Genomic DNA, 19,569 nt, shown 5'->3' with positions numbered 1-19,569 from the left:
GGGGGGCAGGTTCCTTTAATGTTTTATGAGTTTTCCTTTATGTACTGCTTTTTCTTTCTGGAGATTTTTGTTTGTTATGTGCATTTGACTGACGTCTATGGAGCCCCACGTTGCCGTGGTTGACTATCTGTGTGCCGTCTGAAAAGCTGGCAGTTCAAAACTGCGGAAGAAAGCTGTGGCAGCCGGCGTCCATGCAGATTACGGCCAGGAAAGCCCTGTGGGGCAGGTCTGCCCTGGCGCACAAGTCACCAGGAGTTGGAACAGACTCAATAACACTGACGACTGGTCAGTGTCATCTACTGGTAATTGAAAGATGAAAATTTTCCTTTAAAAATTCATGGCCTCCAGCATTTATAGTATTAAACATGAAATAATAAAAACAACTGCATTATTATTAATAACTTAAGAAACCAGAACCACACTAAGACATCGATAGGAAAAATACAAGGAAATCGTTGCTAAATTCAAGAGGGATAGCCTTGCACTTACAGACAATTATGCATGTGCAGCGCTCATTTCATAACTGATGGAGAGCAGGAAACACATAAATATACATACATATAAAACAAGGTAAAAAACATAAACTAAAGAATAGAAGAAAATAATAAGATCAGCGCTATAATCTATAATTAATGAACAAAATTAACTATAGGAATCAATTTCCTACAATTAACCTCATAAGACTACAAAAAGGATAGCATCATTCAATAGCCATCCAAAAATTTGTTTAAGAAAATACTGGCATTCGAGTATTCTTGATATGTTTAATCTGTTTCCGTATGTACAAATATATGAACACAGACACATATATAAATCAATCCAGCACTAGGCTTAATGAGAAAACAAGAGTACCGTTTCCAAAAAGGTCAGCAATATGATATTCATGCTGGTTATTGCCCTATTAACACTGTTCAGAAAGTGTTAGCCAATACAATTAGATCAGATAATAATAAAACTATCTGGCATACCAAGGGAATCAAATAAAAATCAATAAGGGGGGTGGGGAAGGGAAAAGAAAAAAATTTTAGCAAGGTAGCTGATTTTAATAAATGAAAAATATAAAATACATACAATATAACATATAAATACTTACATAATAAGTATATAAGATTTAAATATAATGATATCTAATATATAAAATAAACAATGTGTTAAAATTAATATAAAACATTTTTTTATACCCCCACATTAAATAATGTTCTGTAGACATGGGAATACTTGAAAATAGATCAAAGTAGAAACCAAAAACGCTCAAGCCAGGAAAGGAATATTCTGTTACAATACCTAATACATAAAGCCATCCCAGGAGTGACCTTACTTACTTATCTAGGTTTATACGAAGGCTCTCTTTGAGTACTACAAAATTAACAGCAACAATAACTGTTGTCACAATGCTTTCTCTGAGCTTACCACTCTAGAGCATTTTGCATGGGTTCACTCATTTTGTTTTTCCAGTATCTATGGAGTGATACTTTCATTTCTCCATATTACAAACGAGGAAACTGAGGTCTAGGAAAATAGCAAAGGCCACACAACTGCTGAGTGGTGGCACTAGAACGGAAACCAAGCTGCCAGTATGTGTGTACAGGGGTTCGCTGCAGCACTGTGTGCCACCAAAGTACAACCTAAACAGTGCCATCCTAGTCACGCCAGTGTATCGATTGTGGGACATCAGGAGCCCTGGGGGCACTGTCGGGAAAGCATCAGACTGCCAACTGCAAGGTCAGCTGTTTCAACCCAAGAGCCGATCCACAGGAGCAAGATGAGGCTATCTGTTCCCATAAGGATGAAACCCTTAAGAAGTCTGCATACGGTCACTAGGAACTGGACTGGTCACTAGGAACTGGACTTGACTCGATCGCATGCACCCTTCAATAGGAAGAGGAGGAAGCTAGGCGACAGAAGGAATACTTTTTTCTACCTAAAATTTAATCTTTTCAAACATTTAAATTTTATATAGAATTAAATATTACATTCAATTGAATATTATAAAGTTTTAATTCTGCACATTAGTCCAATTTAATATAACGTTTCTTAAAATTTTAACTCTTCTCAAGTTCATCTAGAAGAACTATCACATAAATAGAGCAAGAAAATAAAAATGTGCTATTTCTATCTCTTAAACAGTTCTATATTCTCAAAACCAACCCAAACTCACTTTCATTGAGTCGATGCTGACTCATAGTGACCCTATAGGACAGGGTAGAACGGTCCCTGTGAGTTTCTGAGAATGTAACTGTTTATGGGGGTAGAAAGCCCTGTCTTTCTCCCATGAAGCAACTGGTGGTTTCGAACTGCTGGCCTTGAAGATTGCATGCCAATGAGTAACCACTAAGCCACGAGGGCTCCTCTCTTTCTATATTAGGCATATTATTAACTCTAGTTCCATTTTGAAATATTTTTAGATAGAGCATAAACCTCAATTTTGAAAAGCTGGTTTGGGATGATGGTTACACAAATTCATACATTTGTTGAAACTCACAAAACTACACACCAAAAAAGTGAATTTTCATGCATGATAATTTATAACAAATTGTTTAAAAATTTTTAAATGATATAAAAACTGTGAATGAATCTAAATAAAACAGCGAAATTACTTGGCTACTATTTAAAGCAGAGGATACGGACAAGTGTTGTAAGGACAAGGAAAGCGGACATTCATGTGTGTTTGTTCACCGGCTCGTGTGCGCACACACATGCACTCAACCAAACACAGGGGCACCAGACCAATGAAAGGCATTTTTTGAAATATGATATGCAATCCCACAAATGTACTCAAAGACAGAGCCCAAGGAGAAAGACATAACTACACTAAACGCTCCTGCCGCCGAGTCAATTCCGACTTGCAGAGACCCTGTGGAACAGAGCGGGTGGGGACTGCCCCTTGGGGTTTCTGAGACGTTGAATATTCGTGGGAGTACAGCCTCGCCTTGTTCCCAAGTGGCTGGTGGGTTCCAACCATTCAACCTGTGGCCAGCAGTTCAAGGCGTAACGCACGCTGCCACAGCCATCAAGTAACATCCCTGTCTTGTGACATTTAAAATCCCAACATGAGTATGTAGATTTTTACAGGTCAAATCATGCTCGGCAATCACGTCTTGGTCTACAAGACAAAAAACCTGAACTTGACGCCACTGAGTGGATTCTGACTCAGAGTGACCATACGGGGCAAAGTAGAACTTCCCCCGAAGGTTTCTGAGACTGTAACTTTTCACAGGAGTAGATGCCTTGTCTTTCTCCCTTGGAGCAGCAGGTGGCTCTGAACTGCTAACTTTGCTGTCAGCAGCCCAAAGCATAAGCACTAAGTTACTAGGGCTCCGACAAGCTGTATGAAATGATGTCTGATTTGACCTATAAGGAAGAGAAACAATTCCCTAATGGATTTACATTTAAGTATACTTATTATATCTAAGTAATGTAATATGCTTAAGATATTTATAACTCAGACATAAGTAGAAGTCTCTATACCAAAGATTTTCACTTGTCTTGGCCCATATTACCTCTAATTTCTTGCACCAACCTAAATTTTCTTGAATGATTTAAGAACTGTTTTTCCCTACCTATTTACTTGTAAATTTGAGTGTGGAAGTTTACATGAAATTCTACTTGACTCAATCATTTTCTAGTATCACATTACTCTCTGTTAAATTATAACATGATAGTATTTTCATTTGAAAATTATACTTTGAACTGTCGTACCATCTAATTGGAACATTACACCTTTACTAATTTACTAATTATATATTCTTTTACTAATTTATTTTTACTAATTATATATTCTTTCTAATCTACTTATAATTTTATAGTTAGAATGTAATTTAGATTCCCAGAATGTGGCTCAGTTTACCCCACCTGTTTGGGGTTTTGTTAGTTTTGGGGCAGTTAGCATTGAACTGCTCTTAGAACAGGGTCTTAAAGAGCAGTAGCCCTTTTTCCGCTTTGTCTATGGGCCAGCCGTGCATGCCACGCCCGTTCCATCGTTGCCAGCCATTCTCGTGATGCTCTGTGCACAGGTGAGGAAAGTCGGGCTCCGTTTGGCATCTAAAACTATTTGACATCAAAGGCATACAACACGTCCTCTCATCACTCTGTACCCTTGACATATTAATAAATCAATAAATCAGCCATGTAATAAAATCAAGTTTTCAAGAATATGAAACCATTCTGATGGCATACAATACCAATTTGGGGAGGTTCCCATGAATGCATTTAGCACATTCATCAAGACCCACAAATGATATGAAAAGTGTTGGGTATCTATGATTTTATTTTTCTGAGAGGATGTTCAGTAAATTTCATCAGAATATCAGAAGGCTGAGAAGTACAGACTGAGAAATGTATGCTTCTAAAAGGACTACACTATCAGTCCAGGTTAAAACAAAGGAAACCAAGGCACATCATATTTAATGTCAGAAGAGCATTGGACATTTGATTTCAGTGTGACAGCACCACAGGCATTCTTGATAAGGCTATTTTAGTACCATCACCTGATAATTTTACCAGTGCTAATTTCCAAGATTTGAAGATACTTATTCATCACAGTTGTATTCATCACTTTGGCTTCTGACCTCTGCCAAAGTGTTTTGAAAAGAAGATTTAGTAATGCCATAATTCAAATTTCAACAAGAAAATAAGATTCCAGAATATAGTTTCTGGTGTCTTGTTAGTAGATATTGTTTGTCAGCTACATGCATTATTTAACATACACTGTATGACTCAACGTACATTGTATTTGCTTGAACCGAGTCTATGAGATTCTGAAGGCATCATTGTCATTGCAGTCAATTGTCATGGGCTTAGTGCCTTCATACAAGTCAGTTCTCTGAGAGATTTCCTAAAACCAACAATGACCCACAATGACCCTAAAATTTTGAAGACTGGAGTCTCTTATCCGTTCAAGTAGCTAGGGTAAGAGAAAGACTGTACAAAGTTCAGCATTCTCAAGAGAAAACTGCTTGGCTGTTCTAAAAAAAAAGACCTGCCATATTAATGGTTCTCTAGAGGACTGGGGCAATTATTGGGTTTCTGTTCTCCCTGACACTGCATTGCACATCGGAAATAGAGGCAACAGCGTTAATTCTCTCCAAACACTGCTGATAGGTTAGCCTGGCCTCACAAAGCTACTGCACCTGCCACCTACCTAATTGACTAGCTATTATCTACCTAATTACAGATACTTCATGGTCAGGAAGCTCAAGCAGAGGTTTGGTTGTTTTCAAGTCCTGAACAGCAATGTTTGGGTAGTCCTCCACCCATGTATAAAGGTGCCACACACTGTGTGATACTCACCTTTTTGACACAATTGCTGAGAACAGGATGGGTGCATAAGCAAATGTGGTAGGGAGGGCTGATGGTGGCCAGTTATTAAGAGATATAGCATCTGGGGGTCTTAAAGGTTTGAAGTTAAACAAGTGATCACCTAGCAGGAAGGCAACAAAGTCCACCAGGAAGAAGCACACCAGCCTGTGTGATCATGAGGTGTCAACGGGATTAGGTATCAAAAGATCAAAAACAAACAATCATATTGTGGTGAAGGAGAGGGGTCAGAGTAGAGACCCAAAGCCCATCGACGGAAGGGATGATTCATCTAGGGTGCAGTGCAGCACCAATGAAGCACACAGCATTCCTCTGGTTCTTTAATGCTTCCTCCCCCCACTGTCATGGCCCCAGTTTGACCTCACTAATGCTGCTAGACTGGTATATGTACATTGGTACAGTTAAGAGCTTTGGATACACAGAATCCAGGATGGATAACCCCCTCAGAAACAGTAATGGAAGTCACAATTCTATGTGGGTACAGGAAGGGGGAGGGAAGAGGGGGGAGGGGGACTGATAGCAATGATGGATGTATAACTCCCTTTGAGGGGGACAAATAACAGAACTGTGGGTGAAGGAATGTATAGGATGGTGAAAGATATGAATGTATACACACACACACACACACACACGCAGTTTATCAAGGGTTTGCAAGGGTGGCAAGGTGGGGGAGGGAGGGAAAAAAGAGGAGCTGAAATCATGGGGCTCAAGTAGAAAGAAAATGTTTTAAAAAGGATGATGGCAGAATCGGTACAAGTTTGCTTGATGTAATTGGTTTATGGAGTGTTATATCTGTTAAAGCTCCCCCCAAAGTGATCAATAAATAAATATAGATAACATTTGTAGAAGGTGCCACAATTTCACTTGTGTGGGGCACCAAGCCTGAGTGTTGGCTGCAATCATTGCTGTGAGAGGAAGAAATGGCTGACACTTATGGATGAACCACTATTGGCCGCAGCTTCTTTCGCCTCCTGAACGCAGTTTTCCTTAAGGAGGGTGTGATACCTTTCTCATACAAGGATCTCTGATGGCACAGTGCTTAAGTGTCAATTGCCAACTGAAAGGTTGGAGGTTTGGACCCCCCCAGCCGCTTTGCAGGAGAAGTGTGTGGTAGTATACTGCTGTAAAGGCTGTGCTACCCTGTCTTAAAGGGCAGGTGTGAGTGGGTGTGGTTTGGGGGTTGGAACTTTTCAGCAGTAAGCTGGGATCAGCTTGCATTAACTCATGATCCACCTGGGCACATCTCTCCCCAAATCAGCCTTCGGAGGCATCATTTTGGAAACTTCACATCAGCCACAGTAGTAGAATTTGTGCTGTGCAAACGTACCAGCTACAGGTTACTATCTTTTGACAGCTGATGGTTAAACATTTGCCAGTACATTATATCCCAGGGTGCTTTTTGAATTTATTTTTAGAACAAAAATTCGATGGACTTCCCTGGGTTTAAACCCAGCCCTCAATCCTGCAATTTCCTATGAAACTTAGGCAATTAGCATCTCTGTACTTCAGTTTGCTCATCTATAAAACAAGGATAGTAATATCTACTTCCTGAGTTTGTAAGAAGCAAATGAAATAATCTATGCAAAAGGCTCATTAGGATTATGTACACGTATTTCTAAGCCCCTCTTCCAAACTACATCAGGGAGAGAAGCAGACGAGGATACTTCATGTATCCCCAGGGTACCAAGTTCTCCCATCAACAGGTTCCGGACACCTATGGTCCCCAGAGTTCCAATTTTGGGTCTGATTTCATCTATGCCATAATTTTATTACAGCTCCTTATAAAAGGAAGTTTGCTAATTTTACACCAAGTCATTGTCCTAGACAAGACCAAGGGTTTACAAATTGCTTATATAAAGGGTCAGATAGAAAATGTTTAAGTTTTGCAGGCCGTACAATCTCTGTTCCAAGTACTTAACATTGCCATGATAATAGAAAATCAGGCATAAACAATACACACCTGAATAAGTGTGACTGTGTTCCAATAAAACTTTATTTATAAAAACAGATTGGACGTCAGATTTGGTCTGCAGGTTAGTTTTTGACTCCTGGACTAGGCTGTGAACCTTTAGCACACATTCTTGAGACCAGATGTTGGACAGTACTTTCAAACACAATAGAACAGTTTCCCATGGGTATCTATTGAGCTGCACCAAGGTTGGCAAAGGAGCCCTGGTGGCATCGTGGTGACGAGTTGCGATGCTAACTGCAAAGTCAGCAGTTTGAAACCTCCAGCTGCTCCATGGGAGAAAGAGAAAGATTTCTATACCTGTAAAGAGTTAAGAGTCTCAAAAAACCAGAGGGGCAGTTCTACCCTGTCCTGTAGGGCTGCTATCGACACGATGGCAGTGAGTAAGTGAGGGAAGGTTGGCAAATAATTATGTGGGAGCTTGTGGCTCTCACTGCTCTTTGCCAACTTCAGAGTCTGATAGCTCCGTAACATGTGGGTGGTAGTTAGATGATTCTATGTTAACTTGATGATGCATGAAACTGTAGAGGTGGGATCCTGTCAATCAGGACATAGCCTGGTGACTGCATGCTTGGGGGTATACCCTTCTCATAAGGAGGACCCCGGGAACCTCCTTCTCTCTCTATCACTGCACCTTCCTGCTTTCTGGGACTCTGGTTGTCATCCTGAGAGTTGCCAATGCCCTGCTTCCTTGAGTCACATGACACTGCACCCACTGGCCTGTAATCTTCCTGCATCGTTGCATGTGGCTGTGTGAGTCTGAAGAGGTACTTATGGACTGAAGTTGGACCTGGGGACTCGAGTTGGACTGGGCTGGGCTGGATTCTTGATGTGTCATTACTTCTTGATATAAAGCTCTTTCTTATACATATGAGTACTGCTGGATTTGTTCTTCTAGTCAACCAGCCTAACACAATGTGAAAAGATACCTTACACACAAAATAAAACATTACTAGTGAGGGAGGGGAGGTAACTTGTTCTGATTAGGGTAAACTTTTACCTGTGGCTTTGGTTGTATTAAAAGCCCACTGTGAAAAACTATGCTAACTTCCATGTGAAGATGAAGACCCTACATAGTCTAAAAGCATTATAGGAGCATGCATAAACTTAAAAGAATAAAGGGAACGTGTACACTAACTCCTTTCAAAGTTGTTTTCTGATAGGAAGAATCTGTCAAGGCAGTGTGTCAAACGTGGAGGCCTGGTGGCGCAGAGGGTCACAGGCTGGATGGCTAACCGCCAGACTCGGTGGGAGAAAGAAGAGACGCTCCACTCCCGAAAGGGTTGAAAGCCTCGTCTAGAACCCACAAAGGCAGTTATTCCCTGTCCTATAGGGTCACTGTGAGTTGGGATCGGCAGTGACTGTTGTGTGTGTATAAAGCGCACACCTTGCTGTCCAGCAACGCAAGACTGTACAAAAGCCTAGAGAGCAGGAAGGTTAAGTCAGAGTCTCCCACCACCATCCTCTCCCGGATCCTTCCTGGCCCCAGTGCTCCTTGCTCGTCTTTGCTGCCAAGTCTAAGTAACTCTGTATTTCACAAGGTTTCACTCTAAATGCCACGATTTCTTTCACCAGTTGGTATTTTGGAATAATCTTAGATTTATCAAAAGGCTATATGGTAAGATAGTTCCATATATTGTCCAACAGCTTCCATTTTCTTCCATTTTTAAGTTTTCCTGAATGGGAAACACACACACACACACACACACACACAGATACTTGGACACAAATTCAAATGGCAGATTTGTAGAGTTTTAATGGATTATATTCAGCTCAAAAGCTCACTGCCAGTGGGCCAATTCTGTCTCTCAGCAAGCCCATAAGACAGAGAACTGTCCGTGTGGGCTTCCCAAACTGTGCATCTTCACTGGAGTAGAAAGCCTCATCTTCCCTCCCAGAGTGGCTGTCACTTCGACTGCTGACCTTGCGACATAGCACATAGCCCACTATGCCACCAGGGCTCCACAAAGGAGCTCTCTAGTACTTAGAAATTTCAGCAAATCGCTCTTAAGTTTTAAGCTCAAGCGCGTCCTCAGACCCCAATCCTGCTACCTACTAGCACGTTATGCATTCTTTTCCAGAGTACTTTTCTCCATCGACATTGACATCGTTTGGCTATCTATACCCAGAGCCCTTGCCTATCTTGTTTCCTGCTCTCCTTGGTATGAGCCCAAGGCTCGGTATGGTGCCTGGTACATGACAGATATACTTCCATAAACTCTAATGGGTGAACAAATGAGTGAATGAATGAATGTTGGCAATTCAGTGTTTCCCAAAGTGGGCGATGCTGCTTCCAGAGGGGTGTTGGAATGAGCCGGGTGAGCCGCAAAAGCAGATACGTATATTTTATCCTGGACTAGGGGTTATGGTATAAAAGTTTTTAATGGCTAGGGTGGGGGGCACCAGCTATTTTTTTTCTGAAAAGGAACATCTGGCCCAAGAAATCATTAATACCAGCTAACATCACACACCTCACCAAAGAGAAGTAGTTCTACCTGTCATATTAGGGGTAAATTAATTAAATGTTTGGCTAAATAGAGCAGGCTAATTTTTAAGTTTATAACTTTGTGTGGTCTACGAATGATGTTATAAATATCAAAATGGTCCTTGCAGAAGGCCCACCTCTGCCTTCTACAGGAATGGGAGAACACTGTAACTTTTGATATGGCAGGAGTGATTTTACAAAGGTCATCTGTTTACCTCATCATGGGTCCTGAAATTTCAAAGCTTTAAAATTCTACCAACAACTACGCACGGCTGACATTCGGGGGAGTGTGGTTAAAACGGAAAAGAAACCCATTGCCGTTGAGCTGATGCTGACTCACAGTGACCCCCGGCAGGTTTCCCAGACCTGTGACTGTTCCTGGGAACAGGAAACCCTGTCTGTCCCTCAGAGCTGCCGCTGGTTCCAAACTGCCAAAGGGAGCTGGTTGATAAACGGTTTTAGAAGATGGGAATCAAATGCTGAAATGCAAGGATACGTTTCTCCTCCCTTCCAAACCACTTAAAATAGAACATATGGTTTGTAAAACTGAAAAGACACCTAAGTGGTGTGTCAACCCATCACTTGGCATCACTTCTATTTAGCTGACAAAGTTTAAAATTGCTACTCCCCTTACTTCCTTCTTGCCAGAAAGTCAAACCTTCCACATTAGATCTGGGTTAAGTTAGTTCACAGTAAGCGGTGCTTCCAGGCATGATTAATTTGATGCACACAGTCATTAAAGTACAGTTTTAAAGCATCCTCAAAACTGAACTAGTCAGACAAGTCACAAATACTGAGTCCCATCCTCACGGTGCTTTATTAGGAAGGCATTTTGTCAAGAGGGGAAAATCACTTAGAAGAGAGAGATCTCTCCTTTCCTTTCCTTCCTCCACTGCCTAACCCCCAGATTCAGGGTGTCTGGAGTATCCCACTTCCGGATTTGTGGGTCACGAAGGAAGGAAAGAGGGAAGAGAACAAAGGACAGAGAAAGGGAGGGAGAGGGGGAGGGACCACCTCTCCTCATATTCTCCACAAACACTTATGTTTCTCCGAAGGCCACATATTACAAAATGTATCCAAAATGTGTAGCCCTCGATCACTGACCACCCAAAGGGGGAAATGTCATTCCAAAATAAACACCCATAAAAATCCCATCCATTTGTCAAATAAAAACCAGCTACAAGATGAACTGCTGGGTCCCGTCAGGCTCCCTGCTCATTTAGAGCCTTCATCCTTCTGCTCCCGGGCCTGAGCTATCAGGAAGGGAAGGTGCATCCCGTGCAGCACACGCTGTCCAGAGAGAACAGCAACCCACGGTCACTCCTGGAACACGGCCTGCTCATGATGCAAGGAGTTGCAAATAAAGAACTCAAATTACCTGGTAAGCTGAAGACTGAACAGACTGAATCTCACTGCCAAGAAAGATAGGAGCATTAACACTAAAAATAGAATTCAGGGGAAAATTCTCCTTTTGACCTCCTGCCTAAAATTTGGAAATCCAGTCATAATAATAAAATGTGAATCTGGTAGTTAACTTCTTACCAGGTAAGGGCCCCTGCATACGAACAGAACAAAAATTAATAATGGTCACGATGGAGTGATTATGTACTTATTGTAGGCTAAAGCCAATAAGATTATCATTAGAGTTTGAACTGGGATCTTTCAGTGTAGAATAAAAAGATATAAATGCAGAATCAAAGATTAAGTTAAAATTTTATCATGTTAACTTGAGAAATCATAATTTTCTTTCTTTTCAAAAATATGTCTCCTGAAAAAGCCTGGACACACTGACAAGCTATTGAAAGGAGTCGCCCTGACGTGCAGGTCATGTTCTCAAAAGTTCATTTACACTCTTAAGGAACAAGATCTTGCAATGGCTCATTCTAAGGGTACGAAATGTACAAGATGAACTCAGGAAATGCGGTTGTACAAGACGCAGGATCAACAACTAACAGGGCAGCGGTGCTTCCAGGGTGTTCGCTTATTGGTTTGGATGCTGACTATCCAAGGATGCTCGGCTTAGGAAAATTCGTGGAGGTGTTCACATATGAGAGGGTCACCTTTCAGTATGTGTAAGAGGGGGCTTCAAAAAGCTTGCTGAAAATTATTACAAAGGAAAAAAGAAAGAGAATTTTTAAACCAAAGGATAGAGTGAGGGGGCAGGGAGAGAGAGGGAAAGAACAGGATATTAAGGAGGGAAGGAGGCTGGGAACAGTAAAACAAAACCCCCAAACCATAGAGCGCATGTTTCTTTGTACGTATTATATTCCACAAACAAAAGGGGAGCATATTTATTATAAATACATTTTAAATGATAATAAAGTTAAAATTTCAAATAAATAAGTAAAAGGAGAGGACAAGGGTCCCAGCCTTCAGAGCCCCCCAGACGTGGTGCCCATCAGATGTAAACACCGAGCTGAGTGGCTGCGAAAGGAGGAAGTCAAACGGAACTGACTTGGTCAGTGTGTGCCACCTGGACCCCTTACTGACAAACAAACAAAACGAAAAGCTTGGGTGTGGGGGACCCATTCCCCCCAAAACTTTTGACGTGTCCTCCTGCTCTTCTTCAGTCTGACATTTACAATCCAAAAGGAGCTGCTGCCAAAAGGACCCAGAAGCCAACCTGAAGGGGTTCCCAATGCAGCCCAAAAGTTACAGTGTGAAGCTTTCACCTACTTCTCCTGTGTAAGTAATATTTTAGGGTCACTGAATGCTTAATGGTGAAGACAATTTTAAGAATTCCAGCTAATTTATGTATAAGAAATCACAGAATTAGATTCAAATCACCACGTTGTCATTCTCAGTGAAATGGATTTTGTTAAAGCTGGTCTTAAACTTTCAGCCAGTTGGATGAGACAACTCATTCTTTCTGAAACCTCCCTTGCCAGGTTGAGAAGGAGAACGTGTAGAGCAGAGACCTTCTAAAGCAGGGCCTTTCTCTCTAGACAAGGATTCTTTTCCAGTCTTTTTTTTTTTTTTTAATGAGGGAGAAGGAACTAGACACTTTGACAAGAGGTGATAAAGACAACCCAACTTCTAATAGCTACTGAGACAAAACGGCCGCCGAACCAAATTCCCTTTTACAAAGCTAGATGCCAACCACCTATAAATCCCTTTTTCCCCCAACGTAGAATCAACTTTATTTTTGTTTTTAAATTTATTTTGATTAATATACATATCATTCCATAGTTCAATTACATCAAGCAGAATTGAACAATTGTTACCACAGTTTCCAAGCATTCTTTTTCTACATGGACTCTGACATCGTCTCCTCCTCACCCCTCCTCCATCACTGTACCCCCTCCCCTCAAACCTTATTCTACTTGCTATCTCTATAGGTTCATCAATCCTGGGGTTCTTATGTCAAAACTATATATATCCTTGCTAAAGAAAAGTTTAAATTTTTTCCTCATATGGTCTAGTCACAACTTAGCAAATGTTTGGAAACAAATTCCGGGTTCCTTTAGATCCTTAATTTTAAATCTCATAATCAGAAGATTCAGCAGCATTTGATCTCTGCTCATTGTAAAGTATCAGGAGATATCGGCAATACTGGTCTAAGCCTAAGAGATACCATGCAATTAGGCAATGCAGGGCAGGCAGAAGGATATAGGCTCTCAGAAATAAAAACCCAATTCAACTGGCCTCCTTCCTAGAGTCCTTCACCATTTAAAAGTGGATACTCTAAAGCTTCTTTGAATTAATCACGACCAGTCTGAAGGTAAATCACTAATGCCCAAGATGAAGAAAGTGAAGATTCCCACCAACTCCCGCAGTCTGAAATGGATTAATTATGCAATGTAGAGGCACTGACAATCACCGGTGATTGGAATATAAAAGCTGGAAACAAAGAAGAAGGTTCAGCAGCTGAGCTGGGGCATATAGCCTTGATGACAGAAAACTGTCCGCGGCTACAATGCAGAATTCTGCAAGACCAATAACCTAGTTGTTGCAAATATTTTTCTTTTCCTTGTTCTTAGATAATGCTATTAGTACTTCATCCACAAGATTCCAGCATATCAAGAAGAGTTGTACAATCATCACCACACTCAATTCTAGAATATTTTCTTTTTCTTTGTACTAAAATATCTTTTTTCAATAACATAAATAGCAACTACACATGTGTACCTCGTGAAATGTAATACACAGGGTTAAACTGAGTACATCTGTGGCAAGAGACAGTGGAGAAGCTCAATATCATTAGTCAAAAGATGGCCAGATCACCAATTGCTTATGTGCAGGTTCAAGTGGCAGCTGAAGAAAATTCAATCCTGTGCATGAGGCCAAATGACGGTCTCCAATATACCCCACCTGAATTCAGAGACCGTCTCAAGTTTGAAAGTCTACATGACCGAAAACCAATCAAGTGGTGGGATGGCATCAAGAACATCAAACTCATAGAAAGCAAAAGGTTATTAAAATCACACAAAAAAGAAAAGACGACGATGGATTCAGGTATCAGGCATCAAAGACTCAGAGCAAAAAAATCATAATGTGAATGAGGTGGGGGGAGTGTGGAGTGGAGGCCCAAAGCCAATCTGTAAGCAATTGGACATCCCCTTACAGAAGGGTTGTGGGGAGAAGATGGACCAGTCAGGGTGCAGTGATGAAACATACAGTTTTCCTCTGCTTCTTTAATGCTTCCTCCCCACACTATCATGATCCTAATTCTACTTTACAAATCTGGCTAGACCAGAGCAGGTAAATGGGTACAGATAAGAGCTGGAAACACAGGGGAATATAGGACAGATAAACTCCTCGGGACCAGTATTGAGAGTAGCCATACCAGGAGGGGAAGGGGAAGGTGGGGAGGAGAAGAAAGGGGGAACCGATCACAATGACCTAACTATAACCCCCTCCCAGGGGGATGGACAACAGACAAGGGTGTGGGGGGAGCCATCTGACAGTGCAAGACATGAAAAAATAATAATAATTTGTAAATTATCAAGGGCTCATGAGAGATGGGAGGGAGGGGGAAAAATGAGGAGCTGATACCAAGGGCTCAAGTAGAAAGAAAATGCTCTGAAAATGATGATGGCAACATAGGTACAAATGTAGTTGAGACAATGGCTGTATGTATGGATTGTGATAAGAGTTGTATGAGCCCTCAATAAAATGATTTTTAAAAATAATAAATAAAGAAAAAAAAAGATCAAAAGGATGTCAAAAGAGACTCTGAAAATTGCTCTAGAATGTAGATAAGCCTAAAATGAAAGGAAGAAATGATGAAGCAAAAGAGTTGACCAGAAGATTTCAAAGGATGGCTTGAGAAGACAAAACAAAGGTATCATAGTGAAATGCGTCAGACCTGGACGTATACATTATGGGGTGGGCAACGGAGACTGAGAGTACATGGACCGACAAAAGAGCAAACAAATCTGTCCGGGACAAACGACAACCAGACGCCCCCCTTCCAAGGAGGACGGTGAGACTTGGTCTCAGGCACTTTGGGCTTGCTATCAGAAGAGACGAGTCCCTGGAAGAGGAAATCATGCTTGGGAAAGGGGAAGACCAGGAAAAAGAGGAAGCCTCTTAAGGAGAAGGACGGACACAATGGCTGCAGCAGAGGGCTCAGGACTAGGTAGTGATTCATTCTGTTGCACGGAGGACTCTGATTTGGAACTAACTCGACTACATCCAACGATGTTGCGATAGGCGTGTGTTACTTGCATTGAAATATATCCCAGGTTATTATAGAAAAGGTGCTGAAAACCTATTTCCTAATGCGTATTATAAAAGAACTATCATAAGGAAATGGGCACCTGAGGCTTTCATGTAGATCATGAGTGAGGAATGATGGAAGTGTTTTTCTCCCCTTCCCCATAACTATTAGTTTATCATGCGAAGTTGTCCACAACCGGGTCTCGTTTAAATAAGCAGAGTAAATGTGTAACTCATAATGAGGTTGGAAGATGTCATCTTTTTTATTAAAAAACATTCAAATAATTTTGGAATTCTTATAAAAGCAAACGGATCCCAGGTGGCACAGTGGTTATGCACTGGGCTACGAACTGCAAGATCAGCAGTTTGAAACTACCAGCCACTGTGTGTGAGAAAGAAGAGGCTTTCTATTCCTGTAAAGAGTTACAGTCTGGAAACTCACAGGCATAGTGCTAGCCTGTTTTAAAGGCTTGTTATGAGTCAGCATCGACCCAATGGCAGTGAGTTTGGTTTTTGTTTTTTAAAACGAACCACCTGTTCGTGTAACTTACCTGGTTGGCTTTACATCACAAGCTGTTTGCAGTGGTTTATGCTCAGACACCTGAGGCGTTTCTCCCAAGCTGCTGACTGTGATGGGGCTACCTGGGCAAATCGCGGGCGGCTCCTGAAGATCCTTCTTTTGCCGTCTTCTCAGAGAGAAGCAGGGCTGAAAAGAACGGACACAGTCACCCGGCACGCGTCTCCACAACCAGCATGACCCGCCCTGGGAGACTACCTGTGGCCAATCAGAAAGGTCCTTGCAATTTGCCTTCTGCGGACAAAGTTCATAGGGGAGGCGTGTTAGTGTTTCACCTCCTTCATGGAATCTTAACACAAACATACCCTGGAGAGACTGTGGGCACGGTTACTGACCACCAGCAAAAAGGAATCTAAAATGAAGTTATAAATTCATTTTCTATAATTCATGATTTTTTTATTATTCATAATAAAGCAATTTGAAGCAAGTATCATGATGAAGTGAGTCATGTGGATTTTGGGGCTTTCCAGTGCATCTAAGTTCTGTCTACGCTTTATTGTAGTACCTGCAGAAGCCTGCTGCTGAACTGGTGAAGTGTTGGGCTGCTAACTGCAAAGTCAGCAGTTTGAAACCACCAGCTGCTCTGCAGGAGAAAGTCTTGGCTTTCTACTCCCATAACGAGTTACAGTCTCAGAATCCCACAGGGGCAACTACATGGCCCTACGGGGTCGCTATGAGTTGGCATCGAGTCAACGACAGTGAGGGGGTTTGGGTTTTGTTTTTTGCAGTGTATTCTCAGGAGCCCTCGTAACACTGTCGGGTAAGCAATGGACTGCTAGCGGAAAGGTCAGTGGTTCAAATCCCCCAGCTACTCTGAGGGAGAAAGCTGAGGCTGTCTGCTCTGGGAAAGATTGACAGCCTCAGGAATGCTATACAGGGTTGCCGTCAGAATCGACGAGATAGCGACGGGTAGTCTAGGATCCATGAAAAAGTTTAAAGTGATGTCAAAGCCACCAAAACAGACACCGCGACACAAAGTGAGCGTCCTGTTGGGAAAACGTCACGGATCGACTCGCTCGCATGGACTTGACACAGACCTTCAGCTTGTGAAGCACGCTATCTATGTGCAGCGCTATCCAGCAAAGCGCAATGAAACGAGGCCCGCCTGTTTTCTCAAAGGTGCAATCATTCCGCTCCCGAGCCACCAGGAGCACCCATAGTTTACATCTTATACAGAGAGTGCAGCAAGAAAACTCAACTTACCTAACAAATATTTTCTGAAAGAACATTTTCCAAAGTGATATTTAACCCTCTAATTCAAGGCGAACCTGAAACTGGGTTTTTGAAAACAGGACGTAGGAAGTGGTTTCATCATGTCGGTGCACGAATGTCCAATCCCTAGGGGTCTGACAAAGCTGCAGGAAGAGTCTCTAAGTCACCTGACAAAAGCAGAGGCCTTACCAAGGGCCTAGCAACCCTCTAGCCCCCGGGTCAGCGAACTGTGGCTCACAAATCACAGTCGGCTCTGAAGTAAAATTGAAGATGCAAATAAAACTCTGATTTCATTTGCTTGTAAAAATATACAAATGGCTCTCTAATAATTTTTAAAGTGTTGGGAGGGACAGGATTGGTTCTTCTGTCTCAAAAGTTCCTGAGCCCCACCGACAACAGATGATATTACGAGAGAGCACAACTTTCAACTTGAAATCCTGGAAAGCAGGCTCGGGACCAGTCCTTTACAAGCAAATTGTATATTCTCACTCTTGATTTTAAGAAAAAGAAAAACATCATGAGGTGTCAAAGGGATCAGGTATCAAGCATCAAGGCACAAAAATCACATCATTGTGAATGAGGGGGAGTGCAGAGTAGAGACCCAAATGGCTATCTGTAGGCAACTGGCCACCCCCTTACAGAAGGGTCATGGGAAGGAGATGAGCCGGTCAGGGTGCAGTATAACAACGATGAAACATACAACTTCCCTCTAATTCTTGAATGCCTCCTCCCTGCCCACTACCATGATCCCAATTCTACCTTACAAATCCGGCTGGAACAGAGGATGTACACTGGTACAGATAAGAACTGGAAGCACAGGGAATCCAGGACAGATGACCCCTTCAGGACTGGTGGTGTGAGTGGCGATACCAGGCGGGTGGAGTGTAGGTGGGGTAGAAAGGGGGAACCGATCACAGGGATCTACCTATAACCTCCTCCCTTGGGGATGGACAACAGCAAACTGGGTGAAGGGAGACGTCAGACAGTGTAAGATATGACAAAATAATAATAATTTATAAATTATCAAAGGTTCATGAGGGAGGGGGAAATGAGGAGGGAGGGGGAAAGAATGAGGAGCTGATGCCAGGGGCTCAAATGGAAAGCAGATGTTTTGAGAATGATGATGGCAACAAATGTGCAAATGTGCTTGACACAATGGATGTATGCATAGATTGTGATAAGCGTTGTATGAGCCCCAATAAAATGATTTTAAAAAAGAAAAAGAAAAACTTGACCAGCAATTCCCCCCCAAACACAGGCCCAGTCGCTTCGTTCTCGCCATCAGCTCCTCCTCGAGCAGGATCACGAACCCCCACGCTCACGGGGCGGTTTTAACCTGATTGTTTTCCAAACCTGTTCTTTTGCTCTATTTTCGTCTTCTTCGTTTCTTATGCCAAAGGAAAAACAAAGCAACGCACACATCCTACACACACATCCATTTAGAAAATGCTTTCCTAGCATCACATGAAGTGCCATCTTTGGGCAGAACAGCATGCTTCTTTTAAACCCTCCCCACTCTTCAAAGACATACTTAAGAGCAATTTCCCGAGGTACACATCTTCCTGTCGTCATGGAAACGGAACCGCTGGTTACGCTGAAGAGGACATGGACGACCCAAGGTGAGGGTCCACCAGGTGATTCTGTCTGCTCAGCAGTACATCACTGTTTTCTGTACACATTTCTCAACCGATACTCTCATCTAACGATAGCAGACTGAGCAGGGATGGTCACGTACAACACCCCCCGCCCTCTGCCCCCTGCCCCACTTTCCCTTATTCTTTCCTATGGTGGACTTGGGAAGTGTGGGAAAAGGAGAGGACAATGAGCAAGGAAGGGAGAAGGAAAAGTCGGGCAAAGAGCCCCTTACACTATGCCGTAGTTCTTCATCCCTTCCACCCCGTTCCTCTTCCCTAGTGTTGTCATTTGACCTCTTTAGCACCCCCAAACAGCACAGACAGCTATAGAGAGTAAGAAGAAACCTTGGTGGGCCGATGATTAATCCTGGCTGATAATTGAGAGAGGTCAGGAGTTCAAAGCCACCAGTCCTGCCTCTGGAGAAAGATGCTGCACTCTGCTTCCCGAATGATTAGCATTGGAAACCCGTGGGGTAGTTGTATTCCATCCTATAGGATGGCTAAGAGTCGGAATCCATGTGGCAGCAATGGGTTAGGGGATATAATTATGGCTTCTTATGGTTCCTTGTATTTCCCTACTAAACAGCATCAGGGAGGGAAGAAGGAGGGCATATCTTGCTAGACATACCCACAAGGTTCCTCCTCCTTCCCCATCACACATACAGAACACACACACACACACACACACACACACACACACACACACACACACACA

The 19,569-nt window shown here is 42.3% G+C and overlaps 1 protein-coding gene across 12 annotated transcripts in view; it reads right to left on the bottom strand.

Moving 5' to 3' along the window:
- OSBPL6 (oxysterol binding protein like 6) overlaps positions 1–19,569 on the bottom strand; it is a 185,113-nt gene that overhangs the window by 101,923 nt on the left and 63,621 nt on the right. For 9 of the 12 annotated variants that reach the window (XM_045294651.1, XM_004701457.4, XM_045294660.1 and 6 more), the window contains exon 1: positions 15,983–16,114. The exons of 1 other annotated variant lie outside the window; for it this stretch is intronic. The gene's annotated coding sequence lies outside the window, so the exon portion shown is untranslated. Of the gene's footprint in view, positions 1–15,982; positions 16,116–19,569 lie in introns of those variants that run through there. 2 more of the 12 variants (XM_045294633.1, XM_045294647.1) reach the window with 1 other exon arrangement.

This window comes from Echinops telfairi, unplaced genomic scaffold (genome assembly GCF_000313985.2).
Source record: "Echinops telfairi isolate 266 unplaced genomic scaffold, ASM31398v2 ScPeMD7_3;HRSCAF=10, whole genome shotgun sequence".
Lineage (NCBI taxonomy): Eukaryota > Metazoa > Chordata > Mammalia > Afrosoricida > Tenrecidae > Echinops > Echinops telfairi.
This window is presented reverse-complemented; position numbering and strand designations above follow the sequence as displayed.